This window comes from Schistocerca nitens, chromosome 3 (assembly GCF_023898315.1).
Source record: "Schistocerca nitens isolate TAMUIC-IGC-003100 chromosome 3, iqSchNite1.1, whole genome shotgun sequence".
Classification (NCBI taxonomy): Eukaryota; Metazoa; Arthropoda; class Insecta; order Orthoptera; family Acrididae; genus Schistocerca; species Schistocerca nitens.
Genome location: NC_064616.1, coordinates 564,036,032 through 564,057,616, shown reverse-complemented (window position 1 = coordinate 564,057,616; position 21,585 = coordinate 564,036,032).

The window sequence follows — 21,585 nt, the reverse complement described above, 5'->3', positions numbered from 1 at the left end:
GGATATCCTCATCATTACAGGAGAAGAGACCTGGTGCTACCAGTGCGATCCGGAGACCAAGCGACAGTCAATGGCATGGTGTTCATCATCTCCCCCTCCTCCCTCGGGTAGAAATTCATAATGGATCAAGCTCTTGCCGTCGAAAGAGGCGATCAACATCGCCTTAATCTTGGATTTTATCAGCAGTTATTTTTTCTTCTTTTTGTTTGGTGGGGAAGGGGAGTAGGCGGCGTGGAAAACTATGAACACTGTGTCACTGACTATCACTTGGTGTCAGCGTCGTACGCGTAGCACCAGGTCTCACCTCCTCTAATGGTGCGGATATCCAGCAACGCGAGTACACGATGCTAAGAGCGATTCCACAACAAACGTTTCCTGACAGATGACGACAGCTTTACAATCGCTGTCAGAAGTGTGTTGTAGCTAATGGTGATCGCTTTGAAAACCAGTAAGACAATTTGTTTGTAACAAGCTCTTGTTTTCTTTATTTTTCGAGACCATTCTCCGAAATTTCCAGACTAATTTGTGTATCTATGTGCGGTTTCCACTAAGTTATAGATGATATAGTCACGAAATTTCTGAAATACTCAAATATCTGTTAGCTTTCACACAAGCTTTGCCAACTGCACCAAATATAAGAAAACACCGAACTCAGGTACGCTTTTTGGCTTTAGCTGAGCTGTTGAAGCCCATCAGCTTGTACTCTGCTGTTGTAGCGATCAGACAGATTGTCCGTGAATCTATTCAGACTACCACAGTTTTGCGTCGCCAAACTGTTAGAGCAGCGCTTTGATACTGTGCTGAAGTTGTCCTGATCAAGGCAAGTCTACACGTTCTGTACCTACGATCTTTATTTAAAATATTCAAGAAACTGGAAGCGCGAAGAATAAAATACACCAACAAAAAATGACAGCAACTGATGCGAGAAGTGCAAATACCATTTTAACAGCAATAACACTCAAACCAGGTAGCTTGAATGTGTGAGTTGGATCAGCCAAAGGATTGCTGTCCGAATACAACATTCCAACGAATTTCATCCTTTCCACATTTCGCTCCATCAACAGTTTCATCTCAATGACTTGCAAAACAGCTTGCAGTTCTCCGAATGGTGTCTAGGAAAGCTGTAAAGTGATGCAGTATTTCAGTGTAAGAGGCTGTTTACGGATAAAAAAATTGCTTGACAAGCCATTGGGCAAACCAGTCTTCGCAATATGCGCTACCGATCAGTTTCAAACCCAAGTCGGCTGTAAGAAATGCATGGACAATTACTTTTGTCTGCCAACGTATGGACCGGGCTTTTAAAGAACAGTGTCATTTGTCCCTCTTTTATTCACAACACTCCAGACTTTACTAACAGATCGGCTGCTGCACTTATTGGAAGAAATCTCACAGGACATAAAGCAGAGATAACCAAACTTTTTTGTCTTGTAGATCATGTGCCAACTTTCTATTGTTTTGGGTAGTCCCGTGCCTTTCATATATTGAATTTTTCAAATTCGTCGACTTCAATACAGTGCTACTCATTTTGACAGATTTGATTGTAGAGATGTAGAGTAAAAAACAGGCTGAGTTTTGTACATTTGCTGATTTAAAGTAACAAAATGTAACTCTAGTAAAATTAATACGTACGAGGGTAGCCCAGAAAGTAATACAACGCATTTTTTTCCTCAACCAAAAACAATTGTACGAATACGAAAAGTTATGTACGTATTATTTGAAGTCTCCTGAGTGAGCGCACCAAGTTTCCGTCACTTGCGACAGATAGCGTAGCTGCAGGACAGTTTCAAAATGGCATCTGTAGGTGATGTACGTTACAAACAACGTGCCGTCATTGAATTTCTTACTGCGGGGAAAGAAACTGTGGGAAATATTCACAAACGCTTGTGTAAAGTCTATGGAACATCTGCTGTCGACAGAAGTACAGTTAGTCGCTGGGCACGGAGGTTGAGGCGGGGCTGCACGAATTGCAGCGGTTGGGGAGACCATCCACACCTAACATGTTGCAGCGAGGTAATGTCATGCGCGAGGAGAGACGCCATTAAAAGATGTCATTCGTGGAAGACGTTTTGGGGACGATGAGAAGGTGATTCGCACAGCGAAGCGCTGGCTCCGCCATCAGGACAAGGATTGGTACCGCCATTGTTTCGCGCTGGAGGAAGGCCATAGAACGGGATGGAGATTACGTGGAAAAATAGGGTGTGAAGATAAAACACTATTCTTTCGTGTGTGTAATTCTCATTGTGTTCAATAAAGATTTGCTGAAGAGAAAAATGCGGTGCATTACTTTCTGGGCAACCCTCGTAAACGCTTGTGATGTGAGGGAGAAGCCTGATGCTTATTTTTAGAAGACTTTCAACTGCGTTGAAATCCCTTTCTACGAGGTGTTAAGACAGAAAAGCTATCACAAACTTCCTCGTGTTAGTCCATATTACAGGATAAGTAATAGGCATATGTCACTGAAGCCAGAAGTGCTGATATTCCTTTCTAAGCTGTACCTTAAACCATTCATCACGAGGAGCGGGCCGGCACGCTCCTGCAATCCCTAACCAGCGACGGAAGGCGTGACGGAGCGTTGCCCCTAACCCTTCTCAATGACTAAGAGCGTGATGATGATTATGTTTGGTTTTGGGGCGCTCAACCGCACGGTCATCGACACCCTTACGAGATCCCAGTTTTTACACAGTACAATCTTGCCACCGTCACGAATGAAGAAGAAGATGATGATGATGAAATGATGAGGATAACACAAACACCCAGTCCCCGGGCAGAGAAAATTCCGAACACGGCCGGGAATCGAACCCGGGACCCTGTGATCCAGAGGCAGCAACGCTAGCCACTAGACCACGAGCTGCGGAAGACAGAGCGTGCCCGCGCGATCGCCGTCCGTGGGAGATGATTTTGACCTGTGTTGCTGGCTTGAATAGTAGAACTTTATGCTTGGCTGTACATCGAAAATACGTAGTCCAATTCAAATGTACAAATTTCTGAATTGAAAATTACCGTTGAGGCAGTTTTTACGTATATGGTTTTTAAAAGTTGAAATAAGGTTTTTGATAAAAAGAAACAGTTCATATTTCAGAAACTATAATTTAACTGAATTATAATCGAATCTAAATAAATATAAAATGGTTCAAATGGCTCTGAGCACTATGGGACTCAACTGCTGAGGTCATTAGTCCCCTAGAACTTAGAACTAGTTAAACCTAATAACCTAAGGACATGACACACATCCATGCCCGAGGCAGGATTCGAACCTGCGACCGTAGCGGTCTCGCGGTTCCAGACTGCAGCGCCTTTAACCGGGCGGCCACTTCGGCCGGCAAATAAATATATACCCTACATTTTGAAAAAATCACACACAAAATATTAAAGTCTCATATCTTTACGATAATATTGAAAACAGATTGTTATGCATAAAGTTGGCATATCTGTGCAGATCAGCCTTCTCAAATTCTGTGGGGGAATTATCAGATAGTCCTTTGACACGAGTTGTTTTAAAAGATCGACTCATTGTTGGCGTTGTGGTGACGGTACTTGCCACTCGAGAGAGTACCGCAGTACAGTCGAAACCTGTATGGGTTGGCAGTACGAACTACACCGAGGTCCGCCTGGGGCCGCAGCTACCAACCCCTTGGGCATCACGTGTGTGGATAGCGACTGGTACCTGAGCACTGAGCGACGGCAAACAGTTCTCTTCAGTGCGCCGAGTCGTGTACAGCCTGCAGTTACCCCCAAGTCTACAAGCTGCAGTGTCCGTCCGTCGTCTCCGAGACTCGAGCTCAGCAGGCATCGTAGGCCAGCTCTGGACAAGACTTAATATTTGAGAGGACTTTTAACAAATTTCAAACGTCTAAGAAGCATAAATTTGTACCTCTCCATACTTAATAAATAGACTATCATTTTATTACTAATTGTTGGGATTCGTTCTGGTTCAAGATAAGCTACGCAGTCCTCCTGCTTTCCCAACAGGCGTGTGTGTAACAGGGGGAAGTAGGGATTTTATTACTGAATTACGAAAGTCATAAAAGCTTTTTTGGCCAATATTTGTTATTTATTGTGTACGAGTTATATATGGATGAATGGAGAAAATGTACGTCGAGGTTTCTCCTTCATTTAAGACTCTTTCTTTGAATCCTATAATATGCCGTCATGTGATCGAAATGGTCGAGACCGCCCATTGATCTTTTGTACTTCAGAACCATCTCAGCTTTCTGAATTACAACGCTTCGACGAGTTGTGGTATCAACCACTTCCCAGAAAACTCTGAGATAATCATCAGCACTTATCTTTTGTCTTTTTATTTGAGTACACAGATTCCCTCATAATTATAAACATCCACTAGTTCCACATTTTTTTTGGTTTTGAAGTAACCATTTCTAATGAGTTGCCTCTACGGTTTTTCCTGATGGTTCCTGTAACATACGTATTCCTCTGAAGGAGTTCTTGGACGAGATTTACACTGCTATAGAAATGATCCATAACTAATGGATGTCCAGACCCCAATATTCCATACATTAATTATACTGATATGACAGTCATAGTAATAAATACACGAACAGCACCAGAGTATAGTAAGGCATACTTTAGTGGAACCTTTTCTTCCGTCGGCGTGACAGACTTACGGCGATGTTACCTTATTATTATTTGGAAACGTTTCTCACATGTTATGTAGCTGAAGTACAATTCTAAGGCTTTCCCCCGTTCTACAGAAAATACTACTTATTTCGATTTAAAAAATAACAAATTCGGTGTCGTAATCCAGCAACAATAAAAGCCAAAGTTATTGCTTACATCAGAAAATTCACCACATTGCCCCTATAGATTAGCGAAATCGGCATCTTGATGTGTTTACTCGTTCTGCACATATTTGAAATGGCCTATCTTATCTGCCTCGTCATGTGTATTACCCGACTTCTATTGATATGCTACACACGAACACAAGTTTGCTATGTTACAATAAAGTACATAAGATGAGTGCTTCCCACACAGAGCGGAAATGAATTCTTGTCACGTACATCCAGGTAATTAGTATTAGTGTCCGACACTGCAGCAACCGAGTAAGACAAGTACGGGCGGGGCAAAAGTGATCATGGCTTATGAAGGAATCATCATGGTATTCAAGTGAATTTGCGGTATCGATATTGTCCTTGGCGACCACACACGGCGCTCCACGCGCTGCACATATCGCCGTGGAAGACAAGACTCTTAATGCTTAGAGTTCCATGTCTGTAATATTACGTTGTTTTCCATACTGGAAAGAATGCCATGCTCCTAACATTACGGGCACAACATCTTAGTGAGGGCCACCACGCCCGTAAAATTACGCGCAATATTTCTGATTCAACTGTTACCTCTGGTGAGACGTCCAGCAGATATATGACGGCGTGTAAATACTTCTAGTACATATTTCTGCCAGTCTGGTTCACGACAGCGCAGTCTGATAATCGAAACAAATTAGTCAGGTAAGTATGAGACAGCACTCTTCGTGCGTTGTGTACTGGAAGCAATATGTCTGGTCATAGTTCTTTCAACGATGCATATATTCTTCGCAATCTCGAAGAATCTGAAGATGATCGTAGAGATCGTTTTGATACTGCCGACACAGATGAAGATCCTATCTTACACAGATAGGAAAGCAGTCACCCAGGACGACATTCGAATATTTATTGTAGTCGTTTCGCATATGAGTGTCAGTGAGCGACAATCAACTACAGATTACTCGAGAACAGATGCGGATACGTAGTTTCAGTGTGCTGTATGGGAAGTGGCGTTTAGTGTGGAGCCAGTTCTACCACACAAAAAAGAACTATTTGAAATATTAATCTTTCTCCTAATATATTTTTCCATTTCACCGTACACAATCCAGTCACATTAACGTGACCACTATCTATGTTCGACGTCAGCGTGAAATTACCACTCACAGGCGGTAAATGGCAGCACTAAGTGTATAAAGCGTGTCGGGGGGACGAGGATAACAACGCATCATTGTCTAATGCGGAAAAGTAGGGATTTATCTGATGTCCAGAAGGGCAAGATCACTGACTTTCGGGCCAAGGGTGGACACGTTTCCGAACGAATAAGTCTGTAAACTGTTCGGGTGCTGCTGTGGTTAAATTATTCCGTGCATGGCAAAATGGTGCTATCTAAAACCGGAACCGAAGCAACTGTGGTGCACCACCGACTGTAGATGACATTGGTGAATGACAGCTGCAGTGAGGTGTAGAGGCGAACAAACGTGCTACTGTTGAGCAAGTGACCGCACGGATGAACCCAGAGGCTACCAACAGTGTCTCCTCAACGACCGTTCAGAGAAAGTTGCTGCATATGGCCTCAGGAGCTGGTGCCTAGTTCACTCACCCGTGCTGACTGACTGCTATTCATTGACGATGTAACGGGACGTCCACTTGTAAGTAGGCTGTTTAGGCTTTTATGTTGGTAACGTCACGTAGGGCTCTGTTTGAAAATCACTGACTGTGCTGTGTGCAGTCTGTGGCTGGTTTGCATTGTTGGAATATCTGCCATTGTAGTGTTGGGCAGTTGGAGGTGAGCCGCCAGCAGTGTTGGATGTGCGAAGAAAGATGGTGGAGTTTTGAGAGCGGATGATCTCGACGTGTGTCCATCAGAAAGAGTAAATTTGTAAGACTGGATGTCATGAACTGATATATTATGACTTTTGAACACTATTAAGGTAAATATACTGTTTGTTCTCTATCAAAATCTTTCATTTGCTAAGTATACCTATCAGTAGTTAGTGCCTTCAGTAGTTAGAATCTTTTATTTAGCTGGCAGTATTGGCGCTCGCTGTATTGCAGTAGTTCGAGTAACGAAGATTTTTGTGAGGTAAGTGATTCATGAAAGGTATAGGTTATTGTTAGTCAGGGCCATTCTTTTGTAGGGGTTATTGACAGTCAGATTGCGTTGCGCTAAAAATATTGTGTGTCAGTTTAGTGAATGTCTGAGAAATTTCAGTTTTGCTCAGCTGTTTGAAAAACAAATAACGTAAGGAGTTTATCAGCACAATCATTCATAAATTTTTCTAAGGAGAGGTTTCACACTGAGTGGTGGCAGGTGGCCTTTTCAGATGAATCACGTTTCATGCTCCATCGGGCAGATGGGCGTTGGCGTGCACTGCTAAAACATCTGAAAACAAACACCCTGCAACAATCACCCAAGTGTCTGCGCCGGAGGAGGGAGCGTTATGGTCTGGGGAATGTTTCCGTGGCATTCCTGGACGGTCACCTCATTGTGAAAGGCGCAGTAGATCAGCACAAGTATGCATCTATACTTGGGGGTAATTTCCACCCCTAAATGCAGTTTGTTTTTCCTCGGCATCATGACGCCTACCAGCAGGACAGTGAAATGTGTCACACTGCTCGCAGTCTACACTACCGTATACCCCTGGCCACTAAACTCCGCGATTGAAACCCAGTTCGGACTCTGCGGGACCACTTTCATCTGACTGTTCGCGACATGGATCCTCAATTCATAAACCTAGCGCTGCTGCCAGTGGCACCGGAGTCGGCATGGCTCCACGTCACAGTCTGTAGCTTCCACAACCTCATTGTCACTCTTCCTGGACGTATCTCAGTGGTCCGAGCTGCAGAAGAGGTGGTTATTCAGGCATTTGACAGGTGGTCACATTAATGTGACTCGACAGTGTCTATTCTTTCATTTCATTGAATATTGAGACATAAACTCGTAGTTTTTACTCGTAAACTGTATACGAAACGCAAAATTTTTTTGCGCCTGTAAAAGGCAATCTCTTTCACCTCCTGTGACGTTGAAAGGTTTAATAGTAGAATGGTATAGTTACGCTTACTTGAAAACCAATTAATAAGCTTTATTTCAAAGTAAGGTAAATAAATTTACGTTCATTCTTGAGTTTGTACCAGAGAGTCACATCGTAGTAAAAATGCACAGCACTCGATGGAGACGGAGATAACAGGCTGGCACTAGGGTGGGTGGATTTATGTAAGTGACTGGCAGTCAAAGTATTGAACAGAGAGCCGCCTCGAACCTTGCGCCGGCCGCTGTGGCCGAGCAGTTGTAGGCGTTTCAGTCCGGAACCGCGCTCCTGCTACGGTAGCAGGTTAAAATCCTGCCTCGGGCATGGATGTGTATGATGTCCTTAGGTTAGTTAGGTTTAAGTTGTTCTAAGTCTAGGGGACTGATGACCTCAGATGTTAAGTCCCATAGTGCTTAGAGCCATTTCAACTATTTCGAACGTTGCTGTATCCAGACTTCGCCGTCTTACAATGGGTGGCGGCACGGACGCCACCAGATGACACCATCCTTGTTTCGATTCCCAGCATGCAAATGCAACCACAAGCGAGCCTTTTTAAAGACACTACACACCGATCCCCACCCAGATCTCGGAAGACTCGCATTCAGAATCGAAGGACGTAGCACAACGCTAATGGTCTCATAACAGCTAGCAAGTGAATGTAGATTGAAAGTGCTAGCCCGTGATCTACAGCACTGTAATAGACAGTGTGAAACTGGAATTACCAAGGATATAAATGTTATGTATAAATACATCACTCTTGTAAACAGCATAAATAAATATACTTGTCCTTCAACCATTTCAAATGGTTCAAATGGCTCTGAGCACTATGCGACTTAACTTCTGAGGTCATCAGTCGCCTAGAACTAATTAAACCTAACTAACCTAAGGACATCACACACATCCATGCCCGAGGCAGGATTCGAACCTGCGACCGGAGCGGTCGCTCGGCTCCAGACTGTAGCGCCTAGAACCGCACGGCCACTCCGGCCGGCTTCAACCATTTAATAAATGTTGAAATGTCTGTCCCACCTCGTACCATAATTTATTCAGGGATACCTAAATCTTAATGGTCCAAATACGAACTTAGTGTCTTAATCACTGCATCACCTCGCCCAGTATTTTCCATGAATACTTGTATACGCACAGCAACCTTTCGAGAGGTGCCTGAATTGTGAACTACGATGATATACTAACTTTTGTTGTGTGTTCCGAAACCGTGATTGTTTTATCATGTCAGGGATGGTCATTTATTATATAAACATTTCAGACTGTGAAAATATTTGATTGACAAACTTATGGGTTGTACCTCATTTCTGCACTGGTAGCTAGTACCGATTACTGTTTAGAATAACTGCCAGCAAGTATTCGCGAATGCTGTATAGAGCTCTGCAGCGTATCGGGAAATTTCGGGCTCATTAGAACGTTAGTATCGTTTTTCCAGTTTGTGTTAAATAGCTGCAACTCATTCAGAAAATCTTAGAGTAAGAGCAGCCCCCACCACCTCCCGCACTTTCAGGTAACTTCATTTACCATATTTCATCAATGTCCGGTCCCATATAGCGAGGAGTATGGAAACCGCCTTCAGAGCTTGTTCCACTGACCCTTCACCAATCGAACATGTTTGTATTGTGGTTAATCGCGGTCCTACAACAACCAATGACGACGCTTTATGGGCACGCTTTGTGTAAGACTACTTTCCTTGAAATTAACCCGCACTGCCTCTACCCTATGCCACGAAATTTAGAAGCTCTCACTGCTGCACGTTTGGTCATCACATTACCCTCAATTCAGGAATTCAGAGATGCTGTCTAATACACTGTCCACTTACATTAATCTGACTACATGTCAAAATAACCACTTTTTCTAGTGCCAATCGCTGCGAGATGCGCAGGAAGAGTGTCAAGTCAGCTTCTGGAAGGTACAGGCAGGGACGTATAGCCATGCCGACCCCAATGCAGTGTCCAGCTGTGTTTCTCGGTTGAGGATCCGTGGTGTAAGCAGACCCATCGAGATGGTCTCACAGATTCTCGATTGTGTTTCAAATCAGGGAAGTTTGGTGGCCAGAGGAATGCGGTAAACTCATCCTGGCGCTCGTGGAACCATGAACATATGCTGTGAGCTGTGTGACAGGTTGGATTTCCCTGCTGGTAGATGCCACGAAATTCGTGTATGGGTGGACATGAGCCCCAAGTATAGATGCATGGTTGTGTTAATTCATTGTGCCTTCCAGAACGACGAAATCATCCAGGGTATGCCGCGAACACATGGCACAGACCAAAACGCTAGCTCCTGGTTGAGGAAATTTGCTTTTAGACATATCACGCCGTACATGAAAACGTCCATATCTCCTATACAGCACAGAACGTGAGTCATCTGAAATGGTCACATGTCGCCACTCAGTGTACTTCTAGTTTCGATATTTTTGTGCAAATTCCAACCTTCGTTGCCGAAGGACAGCAGTCAGCACGGGTGCATGGGCCAGGCGTCTGTTGTGGAGACCCATAGACAGCAACGTATGCTGAACGGTCGTTGAGGAGATACTGTTGGTAGCCCGTTGTTTCATCTGTTCAGTCAGTTGCTCAACAGGTGAACGTCTGTTCTCCCATACACGTGCCGTCGTTCAGCTCTATGAGCTATGGCCCATGGTGCACTGCAGTTGCCTCGGTGCCGGTTTTGGATACCGCAGTTTTGGCATGAACGGTATACTTTAAGCACGGCGGCACTCAAGCAGTTCACAAACTTAGCCATTTCAGAAATGCTCCCATCCTTGGTCGAAAAGCCAATGAGCATGTCCTTTTGGACGTGAGATAAATAGCTCTAATTCCACATTACGAGAACGACTGTACAGTTTTCTGCATCTCCCCGACATGCTTTATTTATATACCCTCCACTGCTCGTGCTGCCATCTGTCACCTGCGAATGGTTATTGCACGTGTACATCAAACGTACGTGGTGTTTACATTAATAAGATTGGACTGTGTAAGTCCTTTATTGTAATGTAGGCCTAGTTAATCGATTGGATTAACTTCATTTCCATCACGTGTGTCATTCTATAGGCTGTAGTTTTCATATATTTTAGTGTGTAATCTTCGATGTTCAGTCTCATATTCCTGGCTTACGCAGTAAATAATAATTTGCCTCCCATACTAATCAATTGTCTGTGCTACCAGACAAACCAACTTTGACCCCCTACCTTTTCTCTCCACACATGCTACGCGAGCCACCGTGCGGTGCTTCGCGGAAGGTACCCTGTACCGCTACTAAGCATTTCCTTTCCTAAGTCCTGTTCCTCTCTCTTAAAACATTACGCTAATATCGTATACACCGCCTATGGCCTTGATAATGGCCTCAGATCGGCGAGGAAGAAAGATCCCAAGTTTCTTCAGGAATGCCACATCCAGCTAACGCCATTCCTTGATGGTTAGATCCTGTAGAGCTACCGAACTGCGGGGTTGTTGACAGCTATATTCCACCCACTGTTCCATATAGTCCCATACGCGTTCTGTGGCATTAACATAAGATGATTTGGCGGGCTAGTCCAGATGCGATAGGGTGCTCGAGTGTCTGTAAAACCAGAAAAGTACGTGGTAGATCTGTGAAAATGGTTCCCATCGTCTTGGCAGACGAGAGTGGCCACACATTGCGGGTTAAACGCCTCACTGAGTCGTCGGTACACTAGACGTCCTGCTTCACTGGAAACAGGCAAAATCGCCACTCGTCACTCTACGCGCCTTCCGACAGCTACTCGCCAGTTTTTGTGTTGTTTGGCTTACTGAATACCTGCAACTTTATGTGACGCTGTAAGCAATGGCCTTTTGCTAAGTACCAGACAGCAGATGTCCATTGCATGCAGATTTCTTCGTAATGTTGGCTCGAAAACTGGTTGAGATGAGCCATTATTCAGTAACAGCTGCAGTTTCTTTCGGCTTTGAAGCGGGCGCCATTCCTTGTCGGCGCGTTGGACAGACCGCGTTGATACACCGACATAATGGGCAGCTTGATTCACTGGCTGTTAATATGCATGTCCAAACACGGTAGCTGTTTTAAGCCAATCTGTCACGTCCCAGCATAGATGCGTCTCAGTGCGCTGATTCCGTACAAAAAAATGGTTCAAATGGCTCTGAGCAGTATGGGACTCAACTTCTGAGGTCATTAGTCCCCTAGAACTTAGAACTAGGTAAACCTAACTAACCTAAGGAAATCACACACATCCATGCCCGAGGCAGGATTCGAACCTGCGACCGTAGCGGTCTCGCGGTTCCAGACTGCAGCGCCTAGAACCGCACGGCCACTTCGGCCGGCTGATTCCGTACAGTCGAATGGCTCATACATAGTACTGCAATGACTTATGTGATCTGCTTCATCGATGGAGGATCACATGACCACCTACTGCCAATTCTATGCCATCTGCAGCGCCCCAAAGTGACCAATATGCTGTTTTCACGGAGTGACTAACATTTTGAGCAATGAGGGTATCAAAACTTAACAGATAAATGAAATCTGAGATATATCGAATAAAGACTTCTGGAATGAAACATACGTACCATTTTATAAAAGTAAGATCACGTTGCAGCTCACAAGGAGACTGTGCGAACTTCCCCTCATCGATTTGATTCATATTAACGGGGTACTGGACCCGAGTAGGATACCAACGTATGTAAACAGGAAGACACAACTCTTAACCGTTTTCGAGAAAACCGAGATCGAAAATTTCAGACATGCTTACGTACTTCGTAGGGCCGCTAGTACTGAAGGAGTCCATAGCGGAGCAATTGGGCTGTTGGCTTCGTAAATGCTACTTCTCTGGATCGAATCTGGCTAACGGTTTGCTTTTCATTCCCACGTACTTCTAACAACAGATTCATTACGACCATGCCCGCATCTCGTGGTCGTGCGGTAGCGTTCTCGCTTCCCACGCTCGGGTTCCCGGGTTCGATTCCCGGCGGGGTCAGGGATTTTCTCTGCCTCGTGATGGCTGGGTGTTGTGTGATGTCCTTAGGTTAGTTAGGTTAAAGTAGTTCTAAGTTCTAGGGGACTGATGACCATAGATGTTTAGTCCCATAGTGCTCAGAGCCATTTGAACCATTACGACCATGAAAATTATCAACTCCTAATCATTTATTTACTATTTTCCTAGCTTCATCCCGGAAAAAGGGGAGGAAGATTTTTTTCAAGTAAATCGGAAATAAAAGGAAGATACACGAGAACTTCAATCAAATCAGTATAGTCATTTTATTTGGGATATTCTATCTACATTTGTGACAAGTATAATGTGTAGCCCAAGGAACACTGCACCCATCGTGATGATACTGATGGTTCATATATGGAAGGCAATAATTTTAGCGACATACAGCACATGTAACGAAAGCCGAAATTTTGCGTGTGCGTGGTTATTTCAGTGTGTCTATTGCAAAACAAACTTGGTTTACATTTATAAGCGGTTCACAGACGCACATGACTTCGCGGCCTACGACGCATATCGAAGCATATCACCTGATATTGGTGCCGATAGCACATAAAAAAGAAGTACGGGCAGCGAGGTTCGATCCAGAGACCTCGCGGTTATAACACTAAGAGATTACTCTCTCGACTGCGGACTGCATGAAAAATAGCGTCCATACAAAGTACGTAATCACGGATAAAATTTTCAAACTCGATTTTTTCGAAAACGGTCGACAGCTGCGTGTTCCTGTTTACGTATGTTGAAGTCCTAGTCGAGCCCTACAAACCCTGTCAATATGAATCATATCGGTGAGGCGACTTTCGTACGGTCCCCTAGTCAGGAGGTTTAAAGACAGTGAAGTTACGAATAGTGTCCGATCCCGCAATTAGTCATCATATGATTGTTGAGGCAGACTTCCGTGCCTCAATCGGATGTTGAGGGGCGGGAAGTGGAGGCTAACCGCCGGAAGTCAGTTAAAAAAATAAAAACCAAGCTCCGTTACACCTCCAACACGTTTTATGGTCGTAAAAAGTAGACTCATCACAATATTATGTAAGGGTCTGTCCTTTAACATATGCCATTTTGCGCTAATAGGCGTACCCACCAGGTTTTTGGTGCATGTGATGCACAAGAAGTTAACAAATTACATTTAAATAGCATTTATCACGGAGAAGAGGATGCCTTCTAGTTTATATGAGAGCCTACAATCCACATCATGTAATGAAGGTGCGAGCAATGCGGTATATCATGTTTTGACTGGCATAATATCTAGCCCTTCCATTTTCGTATATTAATGGGCCAGACACTTATTCTGCAATATTATTCAGTCACTTCAAGCGACAAAGTGAAAAAAAATCATCAAACGGGTCTCCTTAAAAATATTGTTTTACCTGCCAATACTTCCATTCCAAAAGCAGCAACTGACAACGAATTCCACCAAATGGTTCTTTTGAGAACCTACTGCATGTGCTGTATCCATAAATATTGGAGGCATGTCACAGCCAAAGAATAAATGTTACACGATTTCGGTCACTGTAAAAAATGTGTTCTCTTCGACTTCCTAGAAACACACGGAAATTTTTGCAGAGGCGTCCAAAGATTGTAGGATTATTGCCAATGGCTGAAAGACAGTACAGTCAATATGGAAGTGAAAGCAAATAGTGCATTGTAAGTCGTACGGATACGAATGACATTGGCATAATTCCTTATAGCTCGGTAGCATAACATCAGTTTATGAATTTCCAATTGAAGAATTAACCTTCATGCCACATATAAATTATAATATAAGCAAGAAATTTATTGTGCCACAGTTTTGCATGGGGCTACCTTCTAAGAGTACAAAATTTGTTGCACTGCTGTCATTACTGAACGTATGTATTTTCCCATAATTACAATAGCAAGCTCCCTGCTTCGTTTACCAGTGGAAGGCAGCAATGAGGCTATAGCTGTGTCTTACTTTTTAGAACTGACTGCCCAGTTCAGCAATATTCTGTATGTGTACGCATTTTCTGAACACTCAACATAGTATTCCAAGCTGGGAGTCGGATTCAAAAGGAGATGGACCTTAGAACAAATGACTAAGAAGCGTTCGTCTATTGTTCATGAAAATATTCGATTACTCCTCACAACCATACTTAATGATTACTGTGGTGACTATCAAATAGTGCTCAAGGGCTGCTGTCCGGAGAGATTGTAAGACAAGACACCTTTGAGGGGTAAAATTCGAATTGCTCCCATTCTGAACGAGTACTATAGACCTTACAATGAATATTCATTTATGGAGAGACCTTTTCTATTATAAGGACATATACGGTCTTCCATATCTTAGATTCAGATCCAACAAGAATAAAGTTGATGATGGAAGCTGACATAAGCAAGAGCACTCTACAGTCCTGACACTCATATATAGTAAGTCTATGTAAATAGGTATTCATTTAGTACTAAAGATGAGATTGCTTATCAACCGTTACTAAACGGTCATCCAACTTTTTCCATCAAACCAGAGGTGAAAACCGTCATAAGGCGACTTAGTGAAGAAAACAACCGTACTGTATGATTCGAGAGGTGAGCACAAATAATAGGAACTGACACTTACAGCATAACTAAACACAATCTTGCAAAGTATAACAAATTTTGAGGAGAGCTTTGCCAGCAAATATCGCAGCCATTCAAGAAGTTAATGACAGATTTCATTTGTCTCTTTTATGTGCTGCTTGAGAGAATAATCTTGCAATTAATAAATGAAAAAATCGACCCGCTGCTCATCCGAGAACGACAGCTCGTGTAAATGTTAATCATAATATCTTCTTTCCCAAAACAAAATTTCTTTATCTACTACCAGAAATCTTCACGACTGAATACCTTTTTACGGAACTCCAAAGCCATAAAAGCAGACAGACGAACAAAGAAAGGCTTACCTTAAGCAAGTGCATTGGCGTCGTCTTTGTTCAACACATATGGAACTGATTAACTTCTACATGCAGTGACCCAAAGTTTTACCTAAGCTGGCAATCGTGCTGTCTCAGCACAAGGGAGGAAAGTTGAAATTGTTCAAATGGTTCCAATGGCTCTGAGCACTATGGGACTGAACTTCTGAGGTCATCAGTGCCCTAGAACTTAGAACTACTTAAACCTAACTAACCTAAGGACATCACACACATCTATGCCCGAGGCAGGATTCGAACCTGCGACCGTAGCGGTCGCGCGGTTCCAAACTGAAGCACCTAGAACCGCACGGCCAAAGCCGGCAGTTGAAATTGTAAAGCAGAAGTTTTTCACAGCCCGAAACACTCTTTGAATACTATAAAAGGAACTTTTTAGAAATGAAACCTTTGAAAACACACACACATATTTTCCGTCTGAGGAACGGTGCAATTTCTTCTAAGAAATAATTCCATTGGAATACTGCGTAATCCCAAAATACATACACTATCTGATGGAAAGTATCCGGACAGCCCTGTCTAAAACGAAATTAACCACGAAAAGACGCGAGAGGTGGACTCGCTTGTATAACAGTGGCGGGGAGTATTGTTTTGTCAGTAAAGAACCAATTAGGCATAACTGGTCGGTCCGGAGAGCACAGTCACTTCGAGCGTAGATTAGTCACTGCATATCATTTGAGAAGCAAATCGATTAGGTACATTTCAACCCTTCTAAAGCTGCCGAGGTGGACTGTTGGTGATGAGACTGCGAAGTGTAAATGCGAAGCAACAACCACAGCTAAATCAAAGTAAGGCAGGCCTCTTGTACTAACGGTCAGGGACCAACGAACGTTGCGGGAGAGGGGGGGGGGGGGAGGGAGAGGAGGGAAGTGGTTGTAAAGAACCGCATGAAATTAGTTGAAGTCACTCTTGAGTTCCAAAGTGCTAATAGCAGTCGATCTACCACAATAACTGTGCTTGGGGAGTTAAAAAGGGTGGAGAATAATGGTCGAGCCGCTGCTCATAAGCCACTACACTTGAGATGGCGTTAAGGGCGACTCCGCTGGAAAGTGGAGTGAGTTTGAGTGATGAATCGCGTGAAATCCTGTGGAAATCCGATGGAAGGGTCTGGGTTTGACGAATGTCTGGACAAAGTTACCTGCTATCGTGTGTAGTCTCAGTGTTGAAGTACAGAGGAGCTGGTTTTACCACAAGGAGGTATTTTTCGTAGTTAGTGTGTGAGCCCCATATTGCACATCAGAAAACGCTAAATACGGAAGGATATGAACAGAGGAACAGTTCAGAGACGATGATTGTATCAGCATGACAGTAGACCATCTCGCAAAGCAGCATCTGTAAGGCAATGGTCTGTTACTTATTTTTATTTATTTATTTATTTATTTACACGTCCAGTTCCGTAGGACCAAACTGAGGAGCAAATCTCCAAACTCATGGAACGTGTCAGTACAGGAAATTTCAACATAAAAGTAATAACAGATAAAAATAAAATGTTTATGAATCCGAAAAAAGTCAATCCATAAGTTTAAGTAAACGCAATCAACAACACAACAAGAATCAGCTTAATTTTTCAAGGAACTCCTCGACATAGTAGAAGGAGTGACCCATAATGAAATTCTTCAGTTTCAATTTGAAAGCCCATGGATTACTGCAAAGTGTTTTTAATTCCAGCGGTAGCTTATTGAAAATGGATACAGTACTATACTGCACACCTTTGTGCACAGGAGTTAAGGAAGTCCTATCCAAATGTAGGTTTGATTTCTGCCGAGTATTAACTGAGTGAAAGCTGCTTACTCTTGGGAATAAGCTAATATTGTTAACAAGAAAAGACAGTAAGGAATATATATATATATATATATATATATATATATATATATATATATAGAGAGAGAGAGAGAGAGAGAGAGAGAGAGAGAGAGAGAGAGAGAAGCCAATGTCAAAATACCTAGACCCGTGAACAGGGTTCGAGAAGAGGTTCGTGGACTCACACCACTTATTGCCCGAACCGCCCGTGACTGAGCCAAAAATATCCTTTTACAATGGGGAGAGCCTCCCCAGAATGTAACACTATTCGACATTAGCAAATGAAAATAAGCGAAGTAGACTAATTTTCGTGTCGAACGATCACTTACTTCAGATACCGTTCGAATAGTAAAAATGGCAGCATTAAGTCTTTGAACAAGATCCTGTACGTGGGCTTTCTACGACAGTTTTCTATCTGTCTGAACACCTAAAAATTGGAGCTCTTCAGTTTCACCAATAATATGCCCATTCCGTGAAATTAAAAAGGCAGGTTTTGTTGAAATGTGTGTTAGAAACTGTAAAAACTGAGTATTACTCTGATTTAGCGTTAGTTTATTTTCTACAAGCCATGAACTTAGGTCATGACCTGCACTATCTAAAACCTGGCCAGTGTTGCACACAACATCCTTACTACCAAGCTAGTGTCTTCAACAAACAGAAATATTTTAGAAATACCCGTAGTACTAGAAGGCATATCATTTATATAAATAAGGAACAGGAGTGGCCCCAACACTGATACCTGGGGCACCCCCCACTTGAGTGTACCCCACTCAGACTCCACATCACAGCCATTCTCAACATCGTGAATAATGACCTTTTGCTGTCTGTTGCTAAAGTAAGAGGTGAACCAGTTGCGAGCTACTCCCCGTATTCCGTAACAGTCCAACTTCTGGAGCAATATTTTGTGATTAACACAATCAAAAGCCTTAGTTAAATCAAAAAATATGCCTAGAGTTCAAAACCTTTGGTTTAACCCATCCAGTACCTCACAGAGAAACGAGAATATAGCATTTTCAGTTGTCAAACGACTTCTAAGGCCGAACAGTACATTTGATAGCAAATCATGTGATATAAAATGATCAATTATCCTTACATATACAGTCTTTTCAATAACTTTAGCAAACACTGATGGCATAGAAATAGACCTAAAATTGTCTACATTATCCTTTTCTCCCTTTTTATAAAGCGGCTTTACTACTGAGTACTTTAATCGTTCAGGAAACTGACTACTCCTAAAGGAAAAAATTACAGATATGGCTAAATACAGGGCTAACATGTGCAGCACAGTACTTTAATATTCTGCTAGACATGAGAGTCCTTAGTCTTCAGTGATTTAATTATTGACTCAATCTCCCCTTGTCTGTATCACAGTGGAGTATTTCAGACATGAATCTCGGAAAGACATTTGCCGAGAAAGTGATATGATTGCCTGTAGAAACTAAATTTTTATTTAATTCACCAGCAATGCTAAGAAAATGATTGTTAAATACTGTGCATATAGCTGACTTATCAGTAACAGAAATATTTTTACTACGAACTGACTTTATATCGTCGATCTTCTGCTGCTGACCAGACACTCCTTTCACAACTGACCATATGGTTTTAACGTTATCCTGTGAATTAGCTATTCTATTTGCATATCACATACTCTTTGACTTCCTAATAACATTTTTTAAGCACCTTACAATACAGTTTGTAATGGGCTACTGTAACCTGATTGTGACTACTGCTAACATTTTGATATAATTCCCGCTTTGTTCTACACGATATTCTTATCCCACTAGTCAGCCACCCGGGCTGCCTGTTATTGCTAGTACCCCGTTTAGAACGTTTTAATACAAAGCAACTCTCAAAGAGCATGAGAAATGTGTTAAGGAAGGCATTATATTTATCATCTGTGCTATCGGAACTATAAACATCCCGCCACTCTTGTTCCTTGACGAGGTTTAAGAAACTCTCTATTGCTGTTGGATTAACTTTCCTACATAGTTTGTAATTATATGTGACATTTGTTTGGGTACAAAAGGCTGTTAGTGTTAAAATTTGTGCATCATGGTCTGTACGGATATTCACCCTTTTACTAACAGAATGACCATCTAGTAATGAAGAATGAATAAAAATATTATCTATGTCTGTGCTACTGTTCCTCTGCACCCTAGTTGGAAAAAACACAGTCTGCATCAGATCATATGCATTTAGGAGATCTCCCAACATCCTTTTTCTTGCACCGTCATATACAAAATTTATATTGAAATCACCATCTATAACTAATTTCTGGTACTTCCTACAAAGTAAATCAAGAACCCTCTCTAGCTTGAGCTGAAATGCTCTGAAGTCAGAGTTAGGCGACCTATAAACAACAACAATTTGAAGTTTCGTTTTACGAATTTCAACTGCCCCTGCACAACATTCAAATATCTGCTCTGTGCAGTGCCATGATACGTCTATGGACTCAAATTAAATACTGTTTTTTATGTACATAGCCACTCCCCCACCCCGCAAGGAACTCGTTGAAAAACAGCCAGTTAATCTGTATCCTGGTAAAGGAAGCCACAGAATTGTCAAATCATTTAAGTGGTGCTCCGATATACCAATAATTTCAGAGACAACATCTGTAAGCAGTTCACTAACCTTATCTCTAATACCTCTTATATTTTGATCAAATATACTAATTCCTTCTCTACTTGGAAACCTAACGTCCTCTGAAGGTGAGCTCATAGTTAGAAGGACTTCCTTTAAGCAGGTATACCTACCAGCTGACTTCAATCTAAAAAAGGTGCAGCTCTAACATCAACTACTACAGGAATTTTTCCATGAGTGATCCCACCACCGCCGGCCGCGGTGGTCTCGCGGTTCTAGGCGCGCAGTCCGGAACCGTGCGACTGCTACGGTCGCAGGTTCGAATCCTGCCTCGGGCATGGATGTGTGTGATGTCCTTAGGTTAGTTAGGTTTAAGTAGTTCTAAGTTCTAGGGGACTGATGACCACAGCAGTTGAGTCCCATAGTGCTCAGAGCCATTTGATCCAACCACCACCCACTACGCTGTCACCTATAAGCTGTGCCGGCCTCCCCTTCCCATACCTACATACCTATTGAGGTGCAGACCATGCCTAGTGAAACCTCATATACTGATAGAACCAACTGATACAAGTGAAATGTGACCCATGCCCTCTGCCATCAGCGCCTTCTCCAGCCCCAAGTTAACGCGCCTAGCAGCCGCATTAAGATGAGGCAGATCATGAAGCTGAAACAGTTGCACGAAATACACATTAGTGCCACCAGTTTGAGTAGCTATCTTTACCAGGTCACCACCTACATCATATTCCCCGTCCCCATCAAGACTGTTCCCTGCTCCACCCACTATCACTATCTGATCCTCCTTAGTAAAACCCCTACCTAACTCCCCTATGCCGACAGTCACCTGAGCCAACCCTACACTAGGCTTCACAATGCTGGTGACCTGGTACTCACTAACTAGCACTTCCTGCAACTGCTGGCCCACACCTCTACCGTGCAAACTACCTATCACCAGTACCTTCTTCTTTCTGTTAGACTTTACAACTGACCTAGGCCTTCTAACTGCTGAGGCCTTCTAACTGCCTGTTCCCTACAACTACAGCCACAATGGACTCCACTCAACTCAGGCAGTTGGTCAAATCTATTGCATGTACGCAAAGTATAATTGTCTGAATACCTCCTCCTCCTAGCTGCCTTCTTGCCAGCTGCCAGTCCCCATTCCCCACCACCCTTCACCCTCCTCAACATATGTAGATCCTCCTTTGCGCGTTGTAACTGCACCTGAATGGCACAGATCTTACGCTCTTGCTCTTCTATCAACTTATTTCTACTACAGATTCTGAATTCCCAGGAAAGGATCTCGCTAGAATGCCCACTGGATTCCCCACTGCATTCCCCCCAATGAAAATACTTTGAACAAATCCCACACCATAACCCACTACTTACAAACTACGACAGAGCCCACACTTCTCACTCATGGTAAAATTTTACAGTTACTGAAAAAAAACTATATGTCTACGTTACCTAAGGTCAGTTACACCAGTAGAACTATTTATAGAGCTATAGTGGTCTCGAAATTCTCTCTCTACTAAGAAAGC